This window comes from Schistocerca piceifrons, chromosome 2 (genome assembly GCF_021461385.2).
Source record: "Schistocerca piceifrons isolate TAMUIC-IGC-003096 chromosome 2, iqSchPice1.1, whole genome shotgun sequence".
Lineage (NCBI taxonomy): Eukaryota > Metazoa > Arthropoda > Insecta > Orthoptera > Acrididae > Schistocerca > Schistocerca piceifrons.
This window is the reverse complement of record NC_060139.1, coordinates 320,884,944-320,908,345: the sequence shown is the minus strand read 5'-3', so window position 1 is coordinate 320,908,345 and position 23,402 is coordinate 320,884,944. Positions and strand designations below refer to the sequence as shown.

Below are 23,402 nucleotides of genomic sequence, written 5' to 3'. Positions count from 1 at the left end.
TCCAGGACACCATGTAACCACATGGGTTATGTTAAACATCAGGGATTATAGACTAGCATCGTTTTCCTGTAGAGTTAATATAGAAGTTGGACACCAAATTATAAATATGGAAACAAATAGTTTTTGTGTTGATCAGAATCTAGAAGAATGTACTTGTGAGCTGCTGCTGCAAGATACTTCTCTGATAACTGTAACAATTTGTAGATCCCCTCTAGGAAACTATCATCTCTTTAAGAGAAATCTAGACGCATTATTGAGCTACCTGTCAGATGAGAAGAAACTGCCAATATTTTCTAGAGATTTCAGTGCAGATTTCGAAAAAGATACAGACAGGAAAAATGAACTAGAATTATTATTTGAGAGTTTCACATCTAATCTCAGTAGTCAGTTTTCCAGCTTGTGTGTAACAAGATAGTACGACATTGACAGGTAACATTTTTATAGACATTGCCCAGGCTGAAACAATTAATGTGTACCCAATTGTTAACTGACTATCTGATCATGATGCACAATTAATGGAAAAAGTCATTATGGCTTCTTACAGCCCTGAGGCAGCTTCCTACAAACAAGTGAGGATACAATGTTTTAATAGTAAGTTAAAAGAGATGGCATGAGGTACATATAGAAAGATACACTAATGCAAATTCAATTTATTCTATAGTAACTTGATGCCAATACTTGAAAGTTGCTTTCCTATAATGTTATCCAGAAGATCCATTGAAGTAAGCCATGGATAAATAAGCAAATCAAACATCTCTTGTAACAGAAACAGAGAAATTTATATAAAGGCCACAATAAGTCAAGATCTGACATTACTTGTATACCACAAAATATACTGCAATATTTTAAGGAAAGTCATTAAATATCAAGAGGTATGTACACCCTGTCCATTATTAATAAATTAATACGTTTAAAACTATATATGATCTTGTCAAATAGAAGACAGGACAGAATGTCAGTGTACAAGATACAATAACAATTAACGTAAATGACAGTGTTGGACTGATAATTCACAATTTGCAAATACTTTCAACAATTACTTTCTAAATGTAGCAGAAAAAAAATAGGATGAAACGGTGCACTTGAAAAAGCACAGTAATGTATTAAAAATGTTATTCCAAAAAACTTAAAATAACTACATGTAGCACCAGCATCCGTTACTGAAATTGATGGAACTATAAAATATTCCCAAAAAACAAAAGTTCATGTGGTGTTGATTGAGTTCAAAATACAATTTTGAAAAATTGTTCCAATTCAATAAGCAGAGTTCTTGGAGACACATGTAATGTATCACTAGGACAAAGAATTATTCCAGGCAGCTTAATATTATGCAACTGTTACATCTCTCCATAAGAAATGGGGCAAAATAGACTTAAACAGTTATCATTTTATTTCCTTGCTGACCTCTTTTTCCAAAATACACAAAAAAGTAATGTACTCAAGAGAAGTCTCACACTTAAGTAAAAACAGTTTACACAGCATATCACAGTTTGGATTCCAGAAGGGTTGCCTGACTGAGAATGCTATTTAACCATTTAACATCAAACAGTAAAAGCCTAATGAAATATTTCCAGTTGGTATTTTTTGTGATCTTCCCAAGGTATTTTATTGTGTAGATCATACTAGTCTCTTCAAAAAAGACAGGTTGCTGGAATTTATGGCTATAAACACAGCTGGTTTCAAACATACTTAACAAAAAGAATGCAAAAAGTTGTATTGAATAATTCAAACAATGTTTCAAGGGTAGAAAATTTTAATGACTGTGCAGAAATCACAAAAGGAGCCCCACAGGGTGCAATTTTGGGTGTACCCCCATTTCTTATATATCTGAATGAGCGTCCCATTACCATTCAATGGGCAGAATTCATACTTTTTCAGGTGACATTAGGATTTTAATAAATTCTAAAAGAGGGACAGAAACAGAAGAGATTGTGAATGACATTTTTAAAAGAATTATTAAGCGGTTCTGAGGATGTGGACGCTCCATAAATTAAAAAAAATACTCTCTATATTCATTACTGTACAACAAGTGGAGTCTTATCAAAAACTGATGTAGCACATGATCAGGAGTCTATAAATGGGGTACATACTGATGGGTGTACATCCTGACGAAAACTTAAACTGGAAGAAGTATATTACTTATCCTCTTACAGAACTAAGTTCAAATACTTTTTCTCTTTGTATAATTGCTACTTGGAAACAAATGTCATATTTTGAATATTTCCACTCATTAACATGTTATGGACTAATTTGTAGAATATCTGACCGACAGCAAAGCACATTTAAACTCTAACCTAAAATCATTTCTCCACAACAACTTTATTCTATTCTATGAATTAGTTTGTAGTTCCTATTTAATAAGTGGCAGCCTCTAAAAAGATTAAAACCACCTTGTTTTTAAGTTTACTTGCATTGGTAAAAAATTGTGTGTTCATTAATGTTAACACTAACCATGTGTACATATCCTTTAAACTGGCTCATTCCACATCATTTTGAAAAAGAAAACTTCATATGATTTACAGAACCTGTAACTAACTAACTATATTCATAGTTGGTCTTTGTGATAATTTTGGATCTGACTTCATGCAAATATTGCCTTTCTACCCTGATTCAGCTTGCATTAAAAATGAGAATTTTGGCAACTGATTATTCAAAACCTGCCTTTTTCATCTACTTAGTCAGGCACTATGTTAGGTATTATCATTACATTTTTGGGTTCAATAATCATAATCTGAAGACATTGTTTATGGGTTCTATTGTAAGTTAGATACCTTTAATTTGTGCTTGTTTCAATTTTTCTAGATATTCTTTAAGCTGAATACTGTTTTGCCAGACTTACACAGTATTTAATAATGAGATTAGATTTGTAACTATTTATGGTCCACTAACTGAGTTTAAAATAAGTATTCTGCAATTATATTTGCAGCCAATCAGAGTGCTAATTTTCCTGGACAACTAATAATTTCAATTGTTACAACCAGAACCATAATTTATATTAATGCAGGAGTGCCCTCAGTCGTTAAATGCACAAATATATGATTTGTGTGATTCATCATTAATTTTTGTAATTCACTCAAGTAACCTAACTATTACCTATATAGATAAAGCAACTGTGATTGTTAATGCTAGATGACTAGTTCTTGTATAAAAATGGGGGAATAATTATATGAAATTGTGTATTATAAAAATGGATGCATGTATATGTGTATATGTATATATTCCACATCTCTTCCTAAATACTTTGACCAATTTCAGCCTGCAAAAGTGGCCGCGCGGTTCTGGCGCTGCAGTCTGGAACCGCGAGACCGCTCCAGTCGCAGGTTCGAATCCTGCCTTGGGCATGGATGTGTGTGATGTCCTTAGGTTAGTTAGGTTTAACTAGTTCTAAGTTCTAGGGGACTAATGACCTCAGCAGTTGAGTCCCATAGTGCTCAGAGCCATTTGAACCATTTTGACCAATTTCAACCACTCTTGGTACATATATCTCATGGTGTCAGAAGACAACAATCGGCATGGGGGATAAGAACCACCTGCCTATCATAGTCCAGCAGGTATGAAGTCGTAATGATGAAATGCAGGAAAAACTGATTCATCATGGCCATGTTTAATTTATTCCTTGATTGATATTAACTTTATTCACAATACATTTTCCAGCAGTATCCACATGTGCCATTAAATGCAGCTACAAAGGCATATCATGCTACCTTGTACAGTTCAAGAGATATGGTATCATAAACAATGACCTGTGTGAAAAACTGCCGCATCATGCATGATGTTTAAATTTATTACTTCTTTTTTACCAACTTTATTCAGAACATATTTTGGAGACAGTAGGTACATTGCTCACCAGTGTGGTATCCGTGCCAGATAGGGTTGATGGAAGAGAGAGAGAAGATCCAACGGAGTGCAGTGCACTTCCCTACAGGATCATTTAGTAATCGCGAAAGCATTACGGAGATGATAGATAAACTCCAGTGGAGGACTGTGCAGGAGAGACGCTACAGGACTACAGGATCATTTAGTAATCGCGAAAGCATTACGGAGATGATAGTTAAACTCCAGTGGAGGACTGTGCAGGAGAGACGCTCAATAGCTCAGTTCAGTCTTCTGTTCAAGTTTCGAGAAAATACCTTCACCGAGGAGTCAAGCAGTATATTGCTCCCTGCTACGTACATCTCGCAAAGAGACCATGAGGAAAAAATCAGAGAGATTAGAGCTCACACAGAGGCATACCAACAATATTTCTTTCCACGAACAATACGAGACTGGAATAAAAGCATGAAACCGATTGAGGTACTAGAAGTACCTTACACCACACACCGTCAGGTGCACTGTGGAGTATGGATGTAGATGTAGATGTACATACATTGCTGAATCTACCTGCAAATTTATATAACACTGAGATGTGCGGTAAACCTCCATGCACAACATTTAAATTTATTTCTTGTTTCCTATCAACTCTATTCGCAAATCAGGAGATGTGATGTCACACACACTGAGATGTGCGGGAAATTCCCATGCATGTTGTTTAAATTTATTACTTGTTTTCTATTAATTCTATTTACAATGTGTTCCGTATACAGTATCCACATATGCTGGTGACTGTTCCTAAGCAAATATATCATGGTAGGTCACATACATCAAGAGAAATAATGACATAAACACTGACATGCATGAAAAATGCCACCGATCTTGTAACTAAAAATATTGTTTATTATCAGGTTTTGATTGAAATGAACATTACAGAGAATTCGTATTTTGCACATTATGATTCTTAATTTGATTACTGCATTTATACATTTGTTCATTATGCATACTTCTTTGTGATACTCTTTTAAATTCAAAGTTGCTTTCACAAATACACAGAAATGAAATTTTTTCTATATTACAGTGCTAGAAAACTAGCAGAATAAATACCCAGCCAATACAGGTTTAATAGTTAGTAATATTATAATGAAAAATGAAATAGATAAATGTTGTAGCATTAAATGAATTTGGACTTAATGAGGGTTCCAAAGTCATTATGGAAAATTAATTTTAATTTATTTTAGATAATATTAAACTGTGATGGCGTTATTCCAAATAATGAAGAGATCAATAATAATCTTTGGAATGATTTAGTTAAGTTTAGTGGTAAATTAAAGATTTTGTTGATGAATAAAAGGAATAAAGTTAATTTTTTTAGGTTAAATTTTTTCATTCATTTCTTTCTTTGGTCTTTTAAGGAAATTAGGTTAAAACAAAAAAATATTTATTAGGTTGAATAAAATTAATAGAATATAAGATATAATAGGGGAACCCAGTGAGTGGAGATATTTGAGGGATTCTGTACATGATTCCCCATCACAACTAGGCATTAATTTACTAATTTTTGGTTTATGACACCAGTACCTACTTTCAGTCGTATGATGTTCAAGGTGCATCAAATTTTTAGTTGTTTTAGATTTAGCCTCTGATGTTACATTTTAATTAACTCCTTCAATTACTTAAAATAATTGCTTACTGAAAAAAATTACTGACGTTCTTTCAGTTATAATTGATATAAATCTATGATTTGCTCCACAAATTTCTGAACATTGATCAAATAATAATCCAGTTTGATTTGTTACAGATGCTGTTTGAGCTAACTGTCCAGGTGTACCATCAGTTGTAACTCGTAGTTCAGGTACTGCTCATGAATGTAGGACATCAAATGCTCTATTTGGAACTCAAACTTTATTTATGGCTAAAATGATTCGAATATCCAAGTGATCAGAAGCTGTCAAGTTCTAAATCTCTTTCTGATGTTACGTAAGTATCAAATTCAACATCTAAAAATTCTGAATGTTCATAACTTCAGTATCATCCATCAAATTGTTTTAATTGTTGTTATTGCATCTACTAAATTATCCAGTAAGTAAAAAAGTCATGATAATGGTATTGCAATAAAAATTAGGGTGACTGTAAGCAGGCCAGTAAAATCGCTTTTATTATGTATCTGACAGGCAAATTTAGGTTTGAATAAGTAATAACTAATACATAACTGTGGTAATATCTGCAGTTAGCATAGTTAGTAATTGTTGTTGTTGCTGTAGTTGTCTTCAGTCCTGAGACTGGTTTGATGCAGTTCTCCATGCTACTCTATCCCTGTGCAAGCTTCATCTACCAGTACTTACTGCAATCTACATCCTTCTGAATCTGCTTAGTGTATTCATCTCTTGGTCTCCCTCTATGATTTTTACCCACCATGCTGCCCTCCAATACTAAATTTGTGATCCCTTGATGCCTCAGAACATGTCCTACCAACTGGTCCCTTCTTCTAGTCAAGGTGTGCCACAAACTCCTCTTCTCCCCAATTCTATTCAATACTTCCTCATTAGTTATGTGATCTACCCATCTAATCTTCAGCATTCTTCTGTAGCACCACATTTTGAAAGCTTCTATTCTCTTCTTGTCCAAACTATTTATCGCCCATGTTTCACTTCCATACATGGCTACACTCCATACAAATACTTACAGAAACTAGTTCCTGACACTTAAATCTATAATCGATGTTAACAAATTTCTCTTCTTCAGAAACGCTTTCCTTGCCATTGCCAATCTACATTTTATATCCCCTCTACTTCGACCATTATCAGTTATTTTGCTCCTTAAATAGCAAAACTCCTTTTCTACTTTAAGTGTCTCATTTCCTAATCTAATTCCCTCAGCATCACCTGATTTAATTCGACTACATCCCATTATCCTCATTTTGCTTTTGTTGATGTTAATCTTATATCCTGCTTTCAAGACACTGTCCATTCCATTCAGCTGCTCTTTCAGGTCCTTTGCTGTCTCTGACAAAATTACAATGTCATCAGCGAACCTCAAAGTTTTTACTTCTTCTCCATGAATTTTAATACCTACTCCGAATTTTTCTTTTGTTTCCTTTACTGCTTGCTCAATATACAGATTGAATAACATCGGGGACAGGCTACAACCCTGTCTCACTCCCTTCCCAACTGCTGCTTCCCTTTCATGCCCCTCGACTCTTATAACTGCCATCTGGTTTCTGTACAAATTGTAAATAGCCTTTCGCTCCCTGCCTTTTACCCCTGCCATCTTTAGAATTTGAAAGAGAGTATTGCAGTCAACATTGTCAAAAGTTTTCTCTAAGTCTACAAATGCTAGAAACGTAGGTTTGCCTTTCCTTAAACTATTTTCTGAGATATAGTCAGTAATAGTACAACTATAACACAGTTATGAGAGAATTACAATTGCTTCATTAATGGTGAAGGTCCACCTAGTAATGGCGAATTTGAACATGATGCCATTACCTCCCTCCTTAATAAAGATCAGAACTTTTTTGTAGAGCATAAATCTACTAAAGCCTGTCATACTAGAATCCAGAAATTAATGGTTGTTCTGAATAATAATTCCATTGCTTGATAGACATCATAATGTCGTAGTACACCTAATAATCCTGAGAACTGTTGACACAAGGAAATTAAATTTACTCTAATAAATATAATTGTGAATTGTACATTTAATCAGACATCATTCGTAGATAATTCTGTAAATCAAGGTATTTTGAATAACAGCTCCCGTAAATGTAAATACTGCTCCTATAGATCAATCATAATGGAAATTAGCAACAACAAGGGAGGCATCATGAAGAGCAACATCAAGTGTTGAACTGAACACTAACCCTTTTACCCCTGTATCTGTGAATAAGAAAATTAATCCAAGAGCTCATCAGATTGGGAGTTTAAAATTGAACTTTTTCTCTATAATCTTGCTTATCATCTAAAAACCTTAATACATGTTTGTACAATGGCAAATGTTGTTGCAGATGTTAAATATACTCATGTGTCTATGTCTAATATGCAATAGATATATGGTGTGCTCATTTAATGAATAACATAGGTCATTGGTAATATTCCATAGATTATACCTAATGTCCCAATGATTCAATTTTTCCAAATTCTTGCCATACAATATGTGAGACAATTCTAAATCCTGGTTAAATTGAAATATAAAGTTCTTGATGACCAAATAATCAAAATAAATGTTTGTAAAGAATGGGATACTTCCCAGGTACAGGATCAAAGAAGGAAGTATTTAAGTTGCTGCTTGTTATAGTACAGTAATAGGACCTGCCAAAAGTGGAAATAAAGATTTAAGAAGAGATGTAATAACAAATGAACATATAAATTATGGTGTTTGACCTAAAGTTGTTCTTTCTGGTTCCATGTTAATTACTACTGCAATAAAATTTCCTACTCCGAGAATAGCTGACATGTAATAAAATTTCCTACTCCTAGAATAGTTGACATGCCTGCTAGGTGGAACAGGAAAATAGCTAAACCTACTGAAGCTTCTCTGTGGGGCAATAGTTCCTTCTAGTCAAAGGATAAACTGCTCATCCTGTAGCAGCACCATTACATACTATAGAAGATGCAAGAAAAGACTCAATAATGGAGGTAAACATCTAAAATTTATACTGTTTATTCAAAAGTCAGTTGCCACATGCACCAATTGTATTAGGTATGACAACAAAGAAAATCATTACAAATGCATAGACAATAATAATTACATTATAAAAGAGATCCTCTTCAGATACAGATCCAGGTTGTCCTACCTCAAATTTAATAAATATTAATACTGATACTCCTACAATTCCAGTTGATGCCCCAAATAGAAAGTCCAAAGTAACAATGTCTTTATGGTTTGTTGAGAATAATCCTTTTTATGGTAAGCTGGCTGAAGTTAAAGGTGGTAGGCTGAAAGTCTATTTATGGAATTTTTTCTCTCTTACCAAAAAATAAGTCTTATGTTCAATTACGATTCTAGACTGGATTTCAAGGGGTCTAAAACTTTACCAAGGCTTAAAATATAGTTCTTATAAGCAGAGGTTTCAAAGTTATTAGTTATTTAATTTAAATCATTAATATAACGAAATGTAGAAGCTAATGCTGTTGTTGAAATTATAATACAGGGTCCACCAGAAAAATGGATGAACTCTTTGTCAGGCTGAATCGAGATATCGATATTACTGTTCGATTTGAATGACATGTGTGTTGTTGTATGGTCTTTGGCTCAACAGATATTTGTACTTTCATCTCGGGATTGAGAAAACAAGATGGCTGGAGCACACTTGACATTCGAGCAAAGAAAATGTATTCTGAAGTGGTTTTTGAAGTTTGATAATGATGTTGAAGAGCAATGTCAGTGGAGGTGGGAGTTTCAAACAGAACCCCCAACCTGACTAAAAATTAAACACTTCATTAACAAGATTGAATTCCATGGAACGATTTGTGATATTCACAAAGGAAGATCAGGAAGGCAGCATACAGCTACAGATCCTCCTCCATCGGCTCTCATGTTGGAAGCATTTGTTAATTATCCATAGAAGTCTGCTGTGCAACGCGCATGTGAATTGTGGGTTAGCAATACAAGTGTACAAAGAATTCTGAAAGCTGCAAAGTGGAAAGTTTACATTCTACGATTACTGCACACGATTAATGATGATAATCATGATCACTAAATGCAATTTTGCGAATGGTATCAACAAATGGGTAACTGATGATGAACAATTTGTGATGTAGGTAGTGTAGAGTGACGAGGCACGATTTAAATTTAATGGAACAATGAATCGGTATAACAGTGTGTACTGGGGACTGGAAAATCCGCATGTTTATGTGGATAAATCGGTCAATCTACCATAGGCTCGTGTCTGATGTGGATCATCACTAGGAGCTTAGTTGGACACTTTTTCTTTGAAGTTACTACCACTGGACAAGTGCTCCTGGAAATGATTCACGTAACAATTTTGCCACATATATATGTGCTTTATGGAGCTGATGAAGAGGTCTTCTACCAACAGGATGGGTTGCCACCACACTATCACCTAGCTTTTCTGGATAATAATTTTTTTGGGACATTACGTTGGACGAAGAGGGCCCATTGATTTCCCTCCACAGTCGCCAGATGTAACACCAATGAACTTTCCCTAGTGGGGAACTGTGAAATATAACATGTATCGACATAAGCCACGCACGCTGGAGGAATTTCGCCAGGAGATTACAGCAACACGTGCAGTGATCTCCACTGTAACATTGACAGACTTAGTTGCAGCGACCACACGTCGTTCTGTTATTTTTATAGGCACCAACAGTGAACGTTTTGAACATTTAAAGTAACCATACCCTAAACTGAAGGTTGGGCAACCTGTGTGATCAGTTTTTCGTTCCAGAAAATGTGTATACATTTTCTGGCAGACCCTATAGTTATAGATAAAATAAATTTTGATTTCTTGGATTTAATTCTTTCAGATCAGAAATTTATTGTGCAAGATACAATAAGACCTGAAAACATAATAATTAAATTATAGTATAATGTAATAGTTGTTAGTGCTACTATAATTGTTGTTACAATTCATATGTGATTGTCTTTAAGTGACTGAATAACATCACATTTTGCTGAAATGAAACAAAAGGTGGTGAACTACCTCACTATAATGATGATAAAATATTATAAACTGATGTCCTGTTTTTCCTGTTTCTTGCTGAATAGATTTGTTTTTTTGTTGAATAAATAAAGCTAAAAGAAGTCTTAGTATATGATAAAAAGAACAGTTCTCAAACTTTTTAAAAAATTAGTTATCTGAACCAAAATCTAAGACTGGTGATTTTGCATGCAGTTGTCATAATGATTATTGATGTAAGCCTGCTAAACTACAAATAATAGTTTCTAAAACAGATTTAGTAAATGTGAATTATCTTAACCGTGTGGAGTATGATGTACCTATTTCTGGAGCTATTTTTGTCATATTATTAATGCTACACAAATAATTCATCTTGAAACATCTCTAACTTATGGATACTGAATATGAAACTGAGTAACTCCAATTTTTACCAATAACCTAAATTTAATTCTTACAATTGGCATAAGTTTTATTTTTCATCCTACTGGATATTTCATCTGAATCGTTAAAATTGAAAATATAGCTATTGTTGATACTACTACATGAACAATAATTAATGTAACTGATGAGTTATATGAATTTGAAGAATGACTATGTTTGTTCATATCATTAATACTGATATCATTAGATGTTTTGTAGATTTGTTGACCACTAAAAATGGGAGCACTAATACCTCTAACAATGGGATATGAAACTATTAGGGTATTTATCTTACATTTTTATAATCTTAATCAAGAATTATGATGCACATTGGTTATGATACTAAAGGAGATGGTTAATTCTGTCTTATTTAACATTTAACGGGGAAACTTTGATCACTTTATTCATTCTATCAAGGTAACCCTTTAATTATGCTCTCCATTATTTTTTGTTATGTTACATAAAAAATTGAAGATCTATTCCTTTTGTTTTCATATACACTTCTTTGAGATAATTTAATTTTTTGTATTTTACAAGTGGAATTTCTCTGATTTATTTTTCGATGTACGCATTTCAATATAGGGCATATAATTAAACAATTGATTACAAGATTTATTTAGTTCATACTAACATATGATTCTCATTTAAAAAGTTATAAAAAGTCGTAGCTATCTACTTTGTCAATGAAAAAAGAAACTGACCATAAGGGATGATGAGGGAGACCTGCACCACTGTACTAGGCAAGGTCGTAGCAGAGGTGGTTTGCCATTGCCTTCTTCCGACTATATATATATATATATATATATATATATATATATATATAATTAGATCTAATAAATACATTTCGTTGATTAATAAAATTATTATTGCCAAAGAAACTCTTAGCTTAATATGAATAATATGATTTCGATTTGATTTAAAAAATAATTAATCTCATTGATATAAATAGACGTATTGTTTAATATCAACGCTTTCATATTATATTAATGTATATCATATTAAGGTAAAGACTGAATTAATTTAAGTAATTTATATTACTTTCTATTCCTTTATTATATGATAAAAGATGACTAAATTATAAAACCTATATGTAATAAATTTTTTGCGATACTGGTTGATATCTATGTTTATTTAAAGATGATAGACAAATTGTTTTGGTCATACAGATGTTTTTACATATTTTAATACCATTTTTCTTTTTTTGACTTTTTTGTGGTAAAGTGAATTCAGTAGCTAAGTGAAATTATAACTGATTATTCAGTATTCCAAAAGTTTCATTCTTCCTTATTTAATTATTTGGCATTATCACAGTCTCGTTAGACTAAACATACATTTATGGAGTAATTTATTTAATTCCCAAGAGATCTTGGAATTTTCAGTCGATTTGTAATTGGAATTTGTGTTAGTGCTAGCGGTTATACAATCGATAAAACTGAATACTGTTGATTAACAGTATCTTTTTATGAATACAGAGTTGAATTGTGACTTTATAATGATAAATATAAAAAGAGTTATCGCTGTTTTCATGAATTTGTCAAAAAATAATGTATGATAAGATGCCATTTAAATTCACTGTTAATTACACTTAACAGGGTACCAATACATAAAGCCCTTAAACTGAAAGAATTTTGTAGCATCTTTCCATCCAAAGGAAACTACAGCATTATTGATAACATAATTGAGTCTACTTATTTGTACATAACTATCATCAGAAAATCTTTTAGTGTTAGTATTCTTTATTCATAATTATAAAATATTACACATTGAAGAGAAACTTATATTTAAGACCAGATAGTTTATAATACATTTTTGTTTACTGCAAATTGGTGATAGAAAAACTGTTAATGATGGTGGATTTGATGGTATTTTAATTTAGTGAATCTGACTAATATTGGTCTGAGATGTGTATACATCTCTACTAATTATTCTATAACATTTTTAAAATTATAGCTTCAAATTAGATAACTCTTCAGTTCGTAGATGTGCTGGAAAGCGTATTTAGGAAGAGGTGCAGGATGCAACTCATTACTAAAGTATTACTCTTAGACTCAAAATTATGCTGCATACATCAGAATATCTTGATTAATGTTTATATTAATTTTTTGTTTATTGTACTATTTAATAAAGAGTTATTTTATTGTGTTTGTTGTCTAAATACATTTTGTAAGACTTTTTTTATGCTATAGTCTATTAGTAATGTAAGTGGATTATGAAATATTAAATGCCACATGTTCTTATATACCATCCGTCAAACCCCTCCCCACCCTCCACTCTTTCTGGAATGTGAATTATTTAGGTTTCATAAAGAAAAATTTTCCTTAACACGGATTTTGTATTAGGGGGGTGGCTAAATGTAAATACTTATTTAATCTGATTCAGAATTTTGGAGTTAATGCATCATAATTTTTTTTAGTTAATTTTTCAAATATTAATCATTTCTATGGTATCTAGTTTCTTAAGAAAAATAGGGGAAAAGCTTTACAGCTAGAGTTTAGTTAATTTTAAATATAATAATAGGTTGTAAACTAGCTATATTTGACATTATGCTTACATTCACTATTTTTGATTTGGATCTTATTATTATATTAGGTTCTTATTGAGATTCAAAACTTAATTTTCAGATTTTTGTAATAATGATGAAATTAGTAATTTTTAGTTTTATAACTGCTGTTATTAATTTATTATAATAAACTAACCAGATATGATACATTCCTGTTTGTCAGAAACATGTTCTCATGTCAATATGTAGGGTCTGGTCTGCTCACTGACAAAGTTTTAAAGAACCATGGTATTTTGACCATACAAACATAGCATAAAATTTACTCTCTTAATGAGGGGTTAGTACGAATGGCTTGATGAGACATCAATTGTTCCTTAACAAATTTTACAATTCAACTTTTTAGTCCAAAGGCCCTTAACTTTTCTAGAGGATAAGATGACCCTATAGAACTTGTCCTTTTTATATAGTTTTTTAAACTCTTTCTATACTTAATGGTAGCATTTTGTTGGGGTGACTTGAGGAATAATAGAACTCTTCATTGCTAAATCACATTTTATGTTCACCATGATCCAAAATTTGCCAACAGGCTTGCCACAATGGTAACACAAGTTCCTGTCAGATCAAAAAAGTTAAGCACTGTCGAGCACAGTTAGTATTTGAATAGGTCACTGTCCAGGTCTGCCGAGTGCTGTTGGGAAGCGGGATTCACTCAGTCCTTGTGAGGCAAATTGAGGAGCTACTTGATTGAAAACCAACAGCGAGCTGAGAGAGCAGTGCACTGAGCCCCCTGTACCCATGTTCAGTGAAGTCTAAGGGCTGAGGATGACACTGCAGACGGTCAGTACAGGTGGACCTTCAGGGACTGTTTGGATGGTGTTTGTTTGTTTATGTGATCAATAATTTCTGATCATAAGGTAAAGTTACTTTATGAATAACAGCGTAACCTTTTTCGAGAACTCATACTGAAAAGCAGATTATGACCTCAGAGTTCGATCAAGAAACATTCAGGGTGCAGGAACCTAAGAATTAGGTCTTTTCAACCTTTAAATTCTGAGTTCAGACTGAGGTGAGCCAGGTCAATTTCCATCCTTACTTGTCTGTACCCATACTAGTAGAAGAGACCATGAGGCTAAAATATTTTTTTATATTTCTAATTGAAATTAGTTAGTTGCGATTTTGGAGATTAATGTATTTGATAATTAATTTATGTAGATTTTTGTACATATAGTACTTTATGGTTTATTTATATTTATTTCAAAACTTTTTCCTTTGCTTTAGGTTAGCTTTCCTATGTTCATTAATACAAAAGGTTTTGGGGTTGCATTCAGATTTGAAAGTGTCTTTGTAAGTATGCTTGGTGTTCCTCAGCCCTTTAGTTATGCTATTAAATTAGTTTTTAAGGAGCAACATTTTCATATTTTATCAAATTATTTGATTTATTATTTTCTCCCATTTTAATTTTATTCTTTTTCAGCTGTTTCAAAATTTTTTCCTTTTTTAACTTAAATATATTCTTTTTCTTACAGTTTGTTTATATTCAGCTAGAATATGTGTTTACACTGTAATAAGTGCTGGTTGATTGTAAAATTAAAATTATTGTTTATTAGGTTCATTATGACCTGCTGCTCGAACTACTTGATATGATATATACATGAAATCTGTTCACAGTTGTGAATATGAAAAATTTTCAGCTGTATAATGAATGATGACAGTGAAAATTTGTGCTGGACTCAGACTGGAAACCAGAGTCCCTGCTTTACGTAAGTGGTTGCCTTAACTGCTTTGTCTATCTGTGCACAATTCATGGCCAGACACCACCATACATGCATGTCCAGAGGGACATTGCATCGTTCTTCTAAACAACACAAGCACTGCAATACTGTATTTATCTGCAGAAACCAGGCAGCGACTTTCAGGCGACCACTCATGTAAAATGGTAAACACAGGTCTGTGTCATGATCTGGCACAAATTTACATTGTCGTCTTTCCATTACGGAGACATGGTTGTTTGTATTTGCAACTACAAATACACTTAATGTATTTCATAATAGCTGCGGTTTCAAGAGTACCTGTTCTTCAGATGTGCAAGCATGTCCAAAGGAACAATTGATCGTTCTTTCTAGCAACACATTCAGTGCAATATCATATCAAATTTTTTACAAAGTTATATTAGCTTTAATTTTACTGTGTTTTATTATTTTAATTGGTAGTTTTAATATATTTGATTTTATAAATTATCAGCTTTATTGTTGATTTGATGTTATTTATTTTCCTATGTCTTTAGCTTGTTTTGCTTTACCTTAAGCTGGAACTGATTGAATCCCTTTTGATTTTTCTGTAGGGAAATCTGAGTTAGTTTCAGGGTTTAAAGTTTAATATTTATTTCTCTTCATGTAGTAATTCCTGTGAAAAATTATGAACACTAATTAATATATGTCTAATAAACTACTGGTGGGATGATTTACCATGAGGTTATTAATTTAAATGGCATGTAATGCTGTTTCTACCTATTTATTCAAAATTTATGTGTGTATGGTTTGTGTTGCATACAAAAAACGAGTGTTTAAAACTGGTTACTCTTGAGGAGGAAAACATAAGTATAAATAGCTGTATGATGTTCGTTGTAACAGTGAACCAGTTCTCAGTGCAGCCTTATTCGTTATAATATAACAAAACGTACAGGACAGTAGCTAACGTTTTAATTTTATCATATGTGTACTTTTATGAGTTAAAATTTGAGGCAGTCAACTACGAAAAGATGTCAGTTATATTAAGGTTAAGACATGTCAGGCAGAATTTGGAATTAGGAATTAGCAGCTCTGTTTATGACAACAGCACTTCAGTAATATAGTTTAGGGACATTGAAGGTGTTCATGTTAAACACTCTAAATAATTCACAAGGACTAATCAAATGACTTAGAGAAACTACAGGAGTGACTTGTATTTGTGGAAAAAATTTCTGTGAGTGTATGACACTCCATGCTTAGAAATATTTCAAGCAAGCTAGTGTCAGTTGCAAACTGGTATTCTATGAAGATAGTTCATTTCTGAACTTGATTACATTTCTGAGCTGTTTTGACCATGAAGAATCTAATCATGTGAGAAAGCCACTGTCAGGATTTATAAAACATTACAGGGAGACAACTAAGTTGATCAGTACTGTGCTATATTTTGGGACTTTAGCTCACAGAAAGACTTGCGTTTAGCTTATTGTATAATTGGACAATCTGTGCTTGAGATTTTTTGGGAGGCTACTGCTAGTTAATTCCTCCATGTTAATCGTTTCTCCAGAAATAAGTTTAACATGCAGCACTGATAAGATTAATTTATGACGATTTTTTTTATTCTCGTTTCGGTCCACTTCAACTGAAGTCCGTAATTACCCAAATGATTTATATTTATTTAATCTAAGTTACCATGGGAAGATAGTTTGGGCTTTCTTAGATGATTTTAACGAGTTAAACTTACATCATACATTGTTATCGACTTCTTTTGTTGTCTGCTAATGAATCGGAGCATATTGGTGAGAGATTAAGCTCACATGGAAGTTCAGGTTGGAGATGGGTTTCTGGGATTTGTAACTCAACAGGTGATAATATTGCATAGATAGTCGTTCTGCCATGCTACATTTGCGATTGACGTCAGAGGCATACTAGTAAACATTAAAAGTATTAAAGAGTGGAGGACACAACAATGGTTAACGTTTAAGATAACTTCACAACTGCTATCACAGCAAGACCTTGATGAGCCTTTTTATATTTCAACCTCACGTCACTCAAGTAGCATCATTGCCTGTATCGACTTACTATCATCATCATATAATCTGTTTGGAAAGAAAAAAGGAGGAATGCGAAAATATTATGAAATTATGTCACAGATCACACTAACTTTTACACACAACTACACATAGTTGAAAATATACCAGATCCATACAGAACAGGTCAAGAGATGTACTCACACTGTAAACATATCAGCACCCTCATGGTTTGAAGATTCCATTAGCTGTTAACTGTATAATGTTGGTAACCATTCAGTCACAAATATCAGGTTAAGTATACTCTCAACATATCAGTTATATCATACAGGTTTCTACCTGGAAAACTGAAATTATATACTAAAGAACTCATCAAAAAGAGAAGGAGAAACAATGTCAGCATAGACCTAGTCAACTTAATTAGGTATGAAAGATTATTATGGTTTATCTGAGTTGTGTGTATGACCAGGTATTGAACCTTTTCTTCAGCATATTTCTGGCTGTGTATTCCCACACACAGTTTTGTTGCACATGTATTCTATAAAGTGTGGTCAGAAGCAGTCTGAAAAACTTGTAAGGGTGTTACAGGGCAGATTGCACTGTAAAATAATCGTTAAGAAAAAATTAGGTACATTGCGAAGAGTTAATTAGCACTGATCTTAGCCAATCAGACCGTTGCATGAGCAAATTCAAGTGGCCTGCTAGACGCAGTTGGTGTAAGTTGTACTCATAGCATAAATGATAGTATATTAGGCTGCTCAGCCTTTGTTTCAGCTTCATTCCTTATTAACATCCCATGACCAGTTTCTGTATCGTGGTCTTGTTCTGTTTTAGAAAAGGAAACAAAGAACATGCTGGTCAATACCATCTCTGGCGGGTAGCTTGAATCTGTGTGCATGATGGCCTGACTAACATCAGTGCTAATTACCTCAGAAATAGTGCAACACAAAGAATTTTTTTCTTAACAGGTATTTTTCGTTAGCATTTATGTTAGGTGGCTGTGACCCACTGGATACAATTAGCGGCAGTTGTTCTCATAGCATAGATGATAGCATATGAGGTTGCTCGATGTATGGCTGGGTTTCGATTTCAACTAAAATCCCATGTCCAGTTTTTGTACCGAAATTCTGTTTGGTTTTGTGAAACCAAATGAAGAACATGTTTGGTGGCACTGTCTCTGGCAGGCAGCTTGAATTTGTGCATGCAATGGCCTGGTTGACTAACATCAGTGTTAATTAACTTGGAAATGGCGCAACATACCGAATTTTTTCTTAACAATTATTTTTCAGAACAAGCTACCTAGCAACACCCTTACAAGCTTTTCAGATTGTTTCTCACCACCCTGTAAATCTAACTTTGGCTCAGAAGGGGGTAAATTATGCTGCCACAAAAGTTTTTGGTCACTTACCTAATAGCATCAAAAGTCTGACAGATAGCCATATAGCATTTACAAGGAAATTAAAAGAATTTCTTAATGGCAACTCCTTCTACTCATTAGATGAATTTTTGGATATAGTAAGTGGGTAATTTCCCAACCTCCACAAAAAATTATTGAGTGTCATGTAATATTTAGTCTAATGTAATATCTTGTATAGACACCTTTTATTAACCTGACACGTTCCACATCATTACAAAGTGTAGTATTCATGATCTATGGAATGAGTACTAATCTAATCTAATCTATCCTCTGCTCACAACACACTCAATAATATCGCAGATCTGTCCATTCTCCTGACATCTACATTTACATATTTGATCTGTAAGTACTGCTCAGTGTGTGTCGGTAATCACATGATGTATCAGACTCATGTTACCCCAATTCTAGCACTACCTTGTTGTGTACCTTTGAAAGACTGAGTTCTTGATATTTTGAAAATAAGTCCCTCCACACTGCCTGATGCCTCATTAGCAGCTCCTATTACTGGACTGTTTTTGTAATAACCTCCTACTTCAAAAAGAAAATCTACACTGAACACAATATTTTCTAGCAGAGAGCGAGAATATGAATTCAAACGGTGTCTTACAAGTGCAAACTGTATTTTCTTTCAAACCTTGTATACACATGCTATTATAATTAATAAGATCTTGAATTATAACTGTATGTACTTAACTAACCTGTGGGGGTCTCCTCTGAGGACGAGGCATTAGTCCCCTTAACAATGTCATTTGGAAAACTTGCGAGGTCTTTTGGTGGTTTCTGTGATAATGGAGAGTTTCTCAGCTGCAGAAGAAATGCGCTATCATACACAATCCTTGGACCTGAAATAAATTAACAGATGCATTTCTGTAGCAATAAATTATCATACAATTTGACTCCTAGAAGAAAAAAACTGAATCCAAGAGTTTGCAGACGATATCAAGGCAATTCCCCTTTTTCTTAATTAAATGGGACATAAATAGAAACATATAAAATTGTGTTACTCTGCAAAAAACCATTTCGAATCAATTAGACAGGATATATCAGTAACACAATTTTTTTAACAGAGAATGTTACCCTGTTTATTTTCAAAATGTTGTAACATAAGACTACATGCATTTTACAAGCAAATCGTTATTTATCAATCCGTGACAGATTTCGTAATTATAGCAAGGAAATGATGTGTTTGTGCTTTGTAGATGGAACTAGGATGTGGAAAGCATACTAGTGATGCTGTCAAAACAGCTTGCTGAAATATTTTGGTGCAGGAACGCCAATCTTTCATGTACATGCCTTTTCAGTGGTAATTTAGATGTAGCAACATTAGACAGCGCAAGAACAGCACATTCCTCTTTTTTCTTTGTTTTTACACTGTTCATTTCATAGGCCCTTAGTAAGAAGATTCTCAAGGATGTGGTGAATGTTGGAAAAACATAATACACACAAAGGTTGAACGCTAATGTACTTTCCAGAGACCTTATGCCCAATGATATTTAAGAATGCGAAAAGTCAAACATTTTCATTTTTAAATGAATGAAAAATTTGCTTTAAAATGTAAGTATACAGTCTAACATACATAACATGATTCCAAGTCTTTTCTAGCCAAACATATTCAAGTAAAGACAGTTTCAAATGCTTAGTTACAAGAATTCCATTATTGTGTTCTAGATGTGCACAAGTAAGTTAATACCTAGCATTCATGTTGTGTAAAATTGTTAATAATGTATAAATCAACTGAGTCTACGCTAGAGACAATTCTAGACATAAATAATTTACATTAGGCCTTTGTGTGGATTTTTCTCATTTAAATATGTATTGCATAAACTGTGTAGTTTTTTAATGATGGATACATTATTCATAAAATATATCACTAAGTTTAATTTATACCAAGTAGAAGTATTTGGAACTACAGGCCTCTCTAGGACACTATACTCACTGTACTTCACACACTATTAGTGTTGAAATAAATTATCTTTGCTTGATGAGCTACCCTAATAATATGATACCATTTTATCTTTTGAAATGAAAGTAAGCGAAGCATGTCAGCTTTACCATCCCTCTTGCATGACAATATACAGATCTCAAGCACAAATTTATTTGTTCATTTCAGCAGGTCTATAATATGGTCCTCCCAGCTGAATTTATCAGGACATAACCCCCATAATTTGATACTGTTGACCTACAAAGCTGCCTTTAGATTTTCAGTTAACTTCTCACTTTATTTTGTGAACTAGTCTTTACAGAAACTATGAAATGGCGGTCCCATACCAACACCGACTACAGATAGTCGCAATTCTTTCGGTGTTATCTGTGTGAGGTTTGGTCGAAAATATGGTCATACATCATCTAGGTGCATCAACCAATAAGCATTTAGCCACTATGGTAGCATACAGTTAAGCAGCATTAAAAAAACTCTGTTCCAGTTCATAGTCCTCATGGCACGGTTGTGATGTTTCATTCTCAGTGGCATAAGGAATATGGCATCACAGGCTAGCAGTTTTGGTGAGCTGGTTCAGATTATTTGCTTTGTGTTTGTGATGTGTGTATATTACATGGTCAGAATCTTACAATCTCACTGAGAGCAAAGATACTATATTTTCCACATGCTGAAGCTTGTTTGATGTGTAACTAGTTCAATGTGTTATTGGGTCTATAGCAATGATGGCTGATACACAATCCAAATTCAGTCTTTAAGTCTACAGTGTGCTGTGCATTTCGGTTTAGACTGGATGGAGGCGCCCTTGGATATTTTAATAGCGGTTTATGGATAATGAGTATTTGTTTTTTAAATTCGTAATATTTATCAGCAGTGAAATTAATAAGCAAACGATTTCTGCTTTGTTCAAGAGGCGTCTGATTGTTTACGACATTTTATTCTGTGTATTACATGAAGTCAGAAATTTGGTTAATATAGTACCTAATTTATACCTGTAGATTTCTGCTGCATTTGATACACTATCTCATTAAAATACCTGGACATCTATTACGACAGTAACAGAGGTGGGTCCAGCTTGAAAGTGGATGAATGGTAGGCATTTCTTCCTCAGCAAGCAAAACCAGAGAAGGTAGTGACGTTTGACGCTGGGGTCAGAAGCGAAGGCTACGTCCTAAATCATCCTAAACGTGTCACATTGGGTTCAGGTCTGAACTCATCACAGGTCAATCTATTTCACTAATGTCATTGCCCAAAAACCATTGCCTCTCAGATGCTGATTTGTAACAGGGTGCACTGTAATGCTGTGGCAATGAGCCATCGTCTCCGAACTGTTCCTCTGCTGTACACAGTACACAATGGTATAAAATGTGTTTATATCCTTGCGAATTTAGCGTTCTCTAAAGCGCAACAACAGGACCACATCCTAATCATGAAAAGCACGCTCAACAATAACAACACCTCACTTTTACTTCACAGATGGCACTACATATGATGACATAACATTCTCTGTGCATCTGCCAAACCCAAACACTTCCATCTGATTGCCACAGGTTACAGAGCCGTTCATCACTCCGTATCACTCGTTTCCAATAACCCAGTGTCCAGTGACGCCGCTTTTCACATCACCTCAAGCATCACTTATGACGAGCTGTTCGACCATTGCACCCCATTCTTGTAACTCCCTACACAGTCATCCCCCCCCCCCCCCAGAACCATGGACCTTGCCGTTGGTGGGGTGATCTGGGTTCCTCAGCGATACAGATAGGCTTTCCGTAGGTGCAACCACATCGGAGGATATCTCTTGAGAGGCCAGATAAATGTGTGGTTCCTGAAGAAGGGCAGCAGCCTTTTCAAGAGATGCTCGATTGACTGATTTGGACATGTAACATCAACCAAAACGGCCTTGCTGTGCTGGTACTGCGAACAACTGAAAGCAAGGGAAACTACAGCCACAGTTTTTCACAAGGGCATTCAATTCTGCAATATAGTTAAACAACGATGGCATCCTCTTGGGTACAATATTCCAGAGGTAAAATAGTCTCCCAATCGGGTCGCCAGGTGGGGACTACTTGAGAGGATGTTGTCATCAGGAGAAACAAAACTGTCATTCTACGGATCGGAGTGTGGAAAGTTAGATCCCTTAATAAGTAAAAAAATTTAAAAATGGAAGGTTGAAGTTAGATATAGTGGGAGTTATTAAAGTTCAGTGGCAGCAGGAACAGGAATTGTGGTCAGGCAGAAATTTCGAAATCAGATTTTAAATTGAAAGACATTTCCAGGGGCAGATGTATACTCTGAACGCAATTTATTGGTTACGAACTGCAGAATAAAACTACATAAACGGCAAAAATTACGACATTAAGGATATCAGACCTGGATAGGTTGAAAAAAGCAGAGATTGTTGAAAGATTCAGGGGGAGCATTAGGAAACGATTGCCTAAAATAGGGGAAAAGTGTCAAATGGAAGATGAATGGGTAGCTTTAACAGACGAAACAATGAAGGCAGCGGAGTATGAAATAGGTGAAACGAAGGGCCTAGTAGAAATCTTTAGATGACACAGGAGATATTAAAATTAATTAATGAAAGGTCAAAATATAAAAATGCACCAAATGAAGCACGCGAAAGGAAATACAAACATCTAAACAATGAGACTAACAGGAAGTGCAAAATGGTTAAGTAGAAATCGCTAGAGCCCAAAGGTAAGGATTTAGAAGTAAGTATCACTTGGCGAAAGATAGATACTGCCTACAGAAAAATTAAAGAGGTCCTTGGAGAAAAGAGAAACAGTGGTATGAATATCAAGAGCTCAGATGGAAAAGGAGCAAAGAAGGGAGAACTGAAAGGTGGATCGAGTATATGGAGGATCTATACAACGGAGGTGTACTTGCAGGCAATATAATAGAAATGGAAGAGGAATTACATGAAGACGG

At 34.1% G+C, this 23,402-nt stretch overlaps 1 long non-coding RNA gene across 1 annotated transcript in view; it reads right to left on the bottom strand.

Annotated features, from left to right (window-relative positions):
• The window catches only part of LOC124777920, a 105,060-nt gene that overhangs the window by 12,786 nt on the left and 68,872 nt on the right, over positions 1-23,402 (bottom strand). The window contains exon 2 of the long non-coding RNA XR_007015803.1: positions 19,234-19,377. This is a non-coding gene — a long non-coding RNA (uncharacterized LOC124777920). The remainder of the gene's footprint in view (positions 1-19,233; positions 19,378-23,402) is intronic.